At 44.0% G+C, this 6527-nt stretch overlaps 1 protein-coding gene across 2 annotated transcripts in view; it reads right to left on the reverse strand.

The window, feature by feature from the left end:
- The window catches only part of IP6K1 (inositol hexakisphosphate kinase 1), a 32555-nt gene extending 29088 nt beyond the window's left edge, over window positions 1-3467 (reverse strand). The window contains exon 1 of one of the 2 annotated variants that reach the window (XM_083488602.1): window positions 3353-3467. The gene's annotated coding sequence lies outside the window, so the exon portion shown is untranslated. Of the gene's footprint in view, window positions 1-3154; window positions 3314-3352 lie in introns of those variants that run through there. The other variant, XM_083488601.1, reaches the window with a different exon arrangement.
- Window positions 3468-6527: the final 3060 nt, after the last annotated feature.

Below are 6527 nucleotides of genomic sequence, written 5' to 3' on the forward strand. Positions count from 1 at the left end.
GTCACTAAAGGCAACTACAAGTAGAGAATATTGCAGCCATTCCTCTTACATTACAATGGTTGGTTTGTATCCAAAAAGTCTGAGTATAACCTTCATACCAAATCTGTTGATGAAAAGCACTCATATTTCTGAAACCTAAATTCTTTGCCAAGTTATCAACCTAACCTAATTAAAATGAGTTTTCAGGATGAATAAAATATAAATTGCAAGGTACCCACTGCACTAAAAACTGCAGATCGTAGTTAATAACTATGATCCATGGGCTGCAAAGGTTACCTTAAAAGAAATAATAGAATCATGGAATTGTAGAGTTGAAAGGAACCATGAGGGTAATCTAGTCCAACCCCTGTAATGCAGAAATATTTTGTCCAACATGGGGCTTAAACCCACAACACTGAGATTAAGAATCTCATGCTCTACTGACTGAGCTGCAGTGATCTTTCAAGCAGCATTAAATATTTCCTTGTTGGTGTATTTTTTAGTGAAATATACTTTCAGTCATCTTAACTTTGATTCCTGACATAATCATTTACTGAATGCATGTATCTCTGCAAATTTAACACACACAGCTAGTTATAAATAGGTTCTGCTGTAGGCATTTTTTTGCTTGTATAACAAAATTCATCAGCTGATTTTAGGCGAACTGACTTCCTCCTGTAAGAAAAGCATTAACTTAAAGGCTATACAAGAGGATTGGAGTATCCACGCAAAACCGCTTAACTTAAGTGTCACCTATACTGTGCAAGCTCCCCTGCACCAAAATTTTGAATTATGGCTCAAGCTACTATGTTAAGTACAAACAAATGAGAAAACACTAATATACTAGAATGGAGATTGGGAATCTTTTTCAGACCAAAGCCTGCATTCCTTCATAGACAACCTTCCAGGACCCATATGCCAGGAGTGAGAGGGGCCAGAGACAAAAGTTGGTGGGGCAATTTATTTATCATAGTTGTTAGTTACTCTTTTCATGGAAGGATCCAAATAAACTTACATTGAAACCAATTAATAACACCCAATAACAATCTAACAACACAGCTACACAGATAAAGCAGATAGGGACTAACAGATCCCACCATAATGCCATCCTTCAAACAATGTTATAAACTCAGATATAAAAGCTAATCGCCAAACGACACCTTAAACTTAGGCTACAGTCGCCATAAAAGAATGTCTAGGCACCATTTCTCCCCCAGCGAAATTTAGTATTAATACTATTCATTTCATTTCTATAACACTTTCTACCTTAATGAAAAAAATTCTCAAAGCAGTTTACAACACATGGAAACAACAAATAAAACAATTCAGAATAAAACAAATTTAATCTTCAAGGAAAATATTTCAGATCCTTCTCTAAGTAACATTTTGCTTTCCCCATATTTATGTACCTACTTAATTTATATAGCTGCCCCATAGCAGAAGTACTCTAGGAAGTCAGGGTGGTGTAGTAGTCAGGGTGTCGGACTAGGTCCTGAAAAATCAGGGTTTAAATCCCCACTCAGTCATGTAGCTCACTGGGTGACCTTGAAGTCTGTCACAGTCCCTTAACCTACCTTACACGGTCGTTGTAGGGATTAACTGAGGAGCAGGTGAACCATGCAGTCCTTGGAGAAAAAGGTGGGATATGAATGCAGTAAATAAGCTCTTCTGCTTACCTGCCTAAGAAGGCTGGAGGGGCCAGACAGATGGAGATGTCAGTCGCCAACCTGGCATCCAGAGATCTCCACATGGTCGCAACTGAACCAATGCCAGTCACAAAACACACCTGGTGCCTGGAGTATTTTGAACACTGTCTTCAAATTAAGGGCCAAACACCCAGATAAAGAGAAAATGTCTTTGCCTTGTGCCCAAAAATAAAGACGATACCAGTTGTGTCTCCCTAGGGATAGCATTCCACAAGTGTGAAGGGGCCACTACTGAAGAGACCAAGTAGTTTTTACTTTTATATAGTAGGCTACATGTGAACTACACAAAAGTCAAAGGTTCCTACACACCACCCCCATCTCTACATCCAGGAAAGCAAAAGGCAGAGTCACAGCTCAAAGACACATTCTTGTCAGGCAAAAGCCCTTGAGGAGTGTGCAGAGCAGTCAATGTGTGCTGCTGTTTTGAGAGAGGGCCTGTTTATGGGTCTAGCCTGGGGAGAGTCCCAAGGGCCAGTCCCAGAGGTCTGAAGGGCCACATTCAGTCTCTGGGACTGAGATTACCCAACCCTATACTAGAACAAGATTTGAGTGGTGGGAAGAGAGAAAATATTAAAATGCAAAGTTATTACTTGTCCAGTTCCAGCACAATTCCCTACATGTGGTTCTATGTTAAGGATGATCCATCAAAGTCAGTTGTTGGATACTTACTGCCTACAGAGCCTTCTGCTACTCCCAGAGTTCCCTGGATTGGGGCCAACATACTTACTTAGGTCCAGTGTGCCAAGCAGTCGCCTTCTGTTGAAAACCAACACCATTTCCCAACGGACATGGTGACCTCTGGGATTCAACCTGTCACCTCGTTAAAGGCTTTTCCCAGGCAGGGAAGGGGAAGGGGAAGAAAAACGGCTTGAGCGAAGCCCCCCCTCCCAATTTCTCGTGCAGCAGCTACTGACTCCAAGCTACACACACATTCCAAATTGGCCTTGTCTAATGATGTCAACCACTAAGAGGAGTAGCGTGCCGTGTATTCACCAGAAAGCCCGCTTCCAAAACAGACGGTTGAACGAAGCCAACCTGGCGCCGCGTCTCCACCGGGGAGGAAAGGAACCGGCAGAACATGCAAAAGTAGCAGCCCAGAAGCCCGTCGAGAACGAAGACGACTGGCAGACCGGGCTGCCTGGCAGGAGAGCCGCTTCCACTTCCCATTTTGTAACACCCTCCGCCTCCTCCCCCCCCCCAATAGAAAGACACCTGCGCAGGATCCCTCCCTCGGGGGGCAGCCCCAGAAGCCCTCACGGACCCACCCACCACACCCACCAGGGAGCCTGGTCTCTCTTCTCACGCGCCGCTGCCTCGCCTCAGCCCCACCGAGCTCCTTCCTCCCCCCCCCCCGACCGGCCTCCTCTTCCCCCTCCCGACACTCATTCAGATCCGAGCCGAGAGAGGAAGAGAGGCGCCCTCCCCTTCGCCTCCCGCGCACAAACCCCGCTTCCGAGACCGACACTTACCAAGGGAAACTTCTCCCTGCCCGGCCGGGGGGCGCTGCTACTCGGTCCCCCCAGGCCGGCTTCAAACACTGCCCTCACCCGCTCCCTACGGTTCGAATCAACAACAAGATGGCGGCGCCGGGAAGGTGGGCATTCTGCCGTCATAGCAACCGTGTTGTCCAAGGTCCGCCTTCCTAGGAAGATGATCCAATCACGTACCGATGTGCGCCTGGCGTTGTGCTGCTCCTCATTCTGATTGGATGGTGTTATCGTCACTCTTCTTAATTCTCCACGCCTCCTTCGGCAGGAACCCCCGTCTTCAGTTTTCCGACGCACGCTGCGCAAACGTGACGCAACCATCCTCTTGTGGAGGGGCGATTGTCTATTGGCTAACAAGTCATGGCCTATCAACCAATTGAAGAAGCCTTTCACTGCTAATCTCTACCTCCACCTTGAGGCCGCTCTTTCAGGACCTGACCTCTGCTCTTTCAATATAGAAAGTGGTTCCTAGATTACCTTCCTATAACTTAGTTTCTGACCCCTGCCGCCACCTTTATCAGTTAACACACACTTTTGGTATTCTGCTAAGTCTCCTCTTATCTGGAATGTGATTGAAGGCCTGCCCTCTGACCTTACCTTACCAGGAAGCTTGCAGCAAGTGTGTTAACACCCTATATTTTTCACACACCCCATCCTTCCACACTTAATCTACATCTGACAAAAAAACAAAACACTTAATTTCTAAAACGCTTAATCTGTTTGCCCCAGAGAGTGCCCCAATCCCCGCTTTGCAGGATTGCTTTATTACCATTTTTTATTTTTACAAATTTCTGTTCAAGTCTGGAATGATTTGGAATGGAGACAGATGGTCATTTTAAATAAAACTTACTGCTCAAAGTGTGTCTGTGTTGCACCTCTGCCTCTGGTTGTGCAGGTTTTGATATTATTTGAAAAACCTGCAAACCCTGTTTGACAAAAAGAGGAAAAATATACATGTGCTTTTATAATAGGAAGGGATATCTCCTTCAAACTTGTTGTTTAAATTCTGCTTTGTTCCAGCACTGCAGAATTTAATCCCTTTGTCCAAGGACAGCTACACCCACCTTCTCACTGATTAGTTGTTGCTAAGTCAGACAAAGATAAGACTGAGGAAGGTTTTCACAAACCCATGGCCTTCAATGATGTGAACTACTGGTATTATTTGAGGTCAGTATTAAGGTACCCATGTTATTTGGGGACGGTATTAGGGTATCCATATGCTCTATGCTCTTACTTTACAAAGATAAACCTGGATGGTTAAGTCCAGTCAAAGGCGACCATGAGGTGCGGCATTCATCTCGCTTTTCAGGCCAAGGGAACTGCCGTTTGTACTGTGCTGTAGCACACATAAAGTGGGACATTCTGGGATCAAATCAGAAAACCAGATGACTTTTCTAAATCAGGGATGTCCCTGGAAAATAGGGACATTTGGAGGGTCTGTCATACTAGAATTTGGGATGCCAGAATTTGGGTCCCATTCAAATGGAAACATTATTCTGAAACCACAGGCATCTTTGCTGTTGCAATTGCATCTACATTCACTTGCCAAGTGTTTTTCACGTATCTGACAAAGTAGGCACTGCTCCATGAAAGCTTATGCTGCAATAGTCTCTGATATGTCACAGCAATCTGTTGTTTTCACAATGGTTCCCACTCTTGAATTTATATTTCCAACACCACAGCACCAAGCACTCTCTATTTTTGCTACAGCTTTATTCCTGTAATGTTTTAACACTCTCGGGTCAAACCATATCATGAGTACAATATGTTTAGCCCATTGCCTCCCCCCGACCCTCTCCCTTACACAGGATTACACATGGCTTGGTAAAAAAAAAACCCCATAGTAAATTACATTACTTGCCCAGAAATAACCACCATCTCATGTTAACTAGAAGTGGAAACACTCTACCAAAAATTTACTAAAACCTCCAAACATAAAATTAGATGTCTTGTTGAGAGCAGGTACCTTTTCAAGTTACCGTATGTGGATTCCTGTACCCAGATTGCCTGTACAGTGTAGGTATGCAAATTACATTGCCAATACTAATTCTGTGAATTGCCATCATCTACAGTGGATTAGTACATAAGGTTAATATTCAGCCAACGCAAATCTTCCCCGTTTCAAAACATTTGTGGCCCTCCGTGTCCTTTTTATTGCACATTTCTGATGATTTGTGCCCATTATTCTATTGGGTTGGCCATATGTACTTCTGGTTTCAATACTGTTTGTGCCTGCCAAAGTTTTGGGGAGGTCACACTGCTTCATTTCCAGTCTGTGCATCTAGCTGAAGATCTGTTACTTTTCATACCACATTCCTGTATGATTGGGGGGAGGGTTTGGCCCATTGCACTAGAGTGCCCTTCTAGACAATAATAGTGTGATAACACTGGGGAAGCATCAAAAAAACTAATAAAGTGGAATGATGTGCCAAACAAAAATTCACCACTAAAGCACTGTTACGGTGTTTACACCATGTTGCAGAATACACCTGCCCAAAACCTGCTCTAGTCTGCAGAGGTCCTATGTGACTCTGCCCCAGGATGTTCACAGCTTTCTAGCCAGTAGGGCATCTTACAGCTTGGCAACTTAAGAGCAGTGAGGAAAAAGAGAAATAGGGAATCTATGCCAGGTGGCCTCTGCTCAGCAGAGGTTTTGAGCTCTAGCTTCTTGTTCCATTGCACTGCTCTTATGTGTGAGAGACGAGTGTGTGGTTCTGCATAGCTAATGCAGAAACAATGGGTGCTTTTTGAAACTAACTGGAACTAAAAAACCCCGCTTCCAGCTTTCACTTCTCTATTGAAGCTCTCATTTATTTGTCATTCTGGGGTAACCAAAGGTTATACCTGTGGTTCCCATGGCCCAGCTCACCTTACCTCAGCCAAGAGAATTTAAAAGGGAAGACAGATACACAAATGGGGCATCCTGATGTTACAGAAATGTCCCTGCAATAGAGCTGTCATCAGATTCAGGTGTCCTTCTTTGATCAGCTCTCTGTATCTAACAAATGGGAGTGATTAACTGGTTTACTAAGTGTCATTGAACACTCTTTAACATTCCAAATGCCATCCTCTATATATAACACATTAGTAATCAATCCTTGCAGTTGTATGCTTCATGGGAGGGTCTCCAAGTTTGTTCTGACCTGCCTCACACATGAAAATTGTTGTCAGTGTTCAGTGTGGTTTGATGATAACATGTGTCATCAAAATTCAGGAAACATCAGGGTGCACAAAATAATATGATGTTCTCAATACCAGACATGCCAATTTAAGGCATTTTGTTCAGGGAGCTAGGTCAAGAGACAATAGTTCATTTGATGTTAAGGGCAAGCCACAAGGCTGGCTCCAGGTTGGG

This window comes from Podarcis liolepis (genome assembly GCF_965112155.1).
Source record: "Podarcis liolepis genome assembly, chromosome: 2".
Classification (NCBI taxonomy): domain Eukaryota; kingdom Metazoa; phylum Chordata; class Lepidosauria; order Squamata; family Lacertidae; genus Podarcis; species Podarcis liolepis.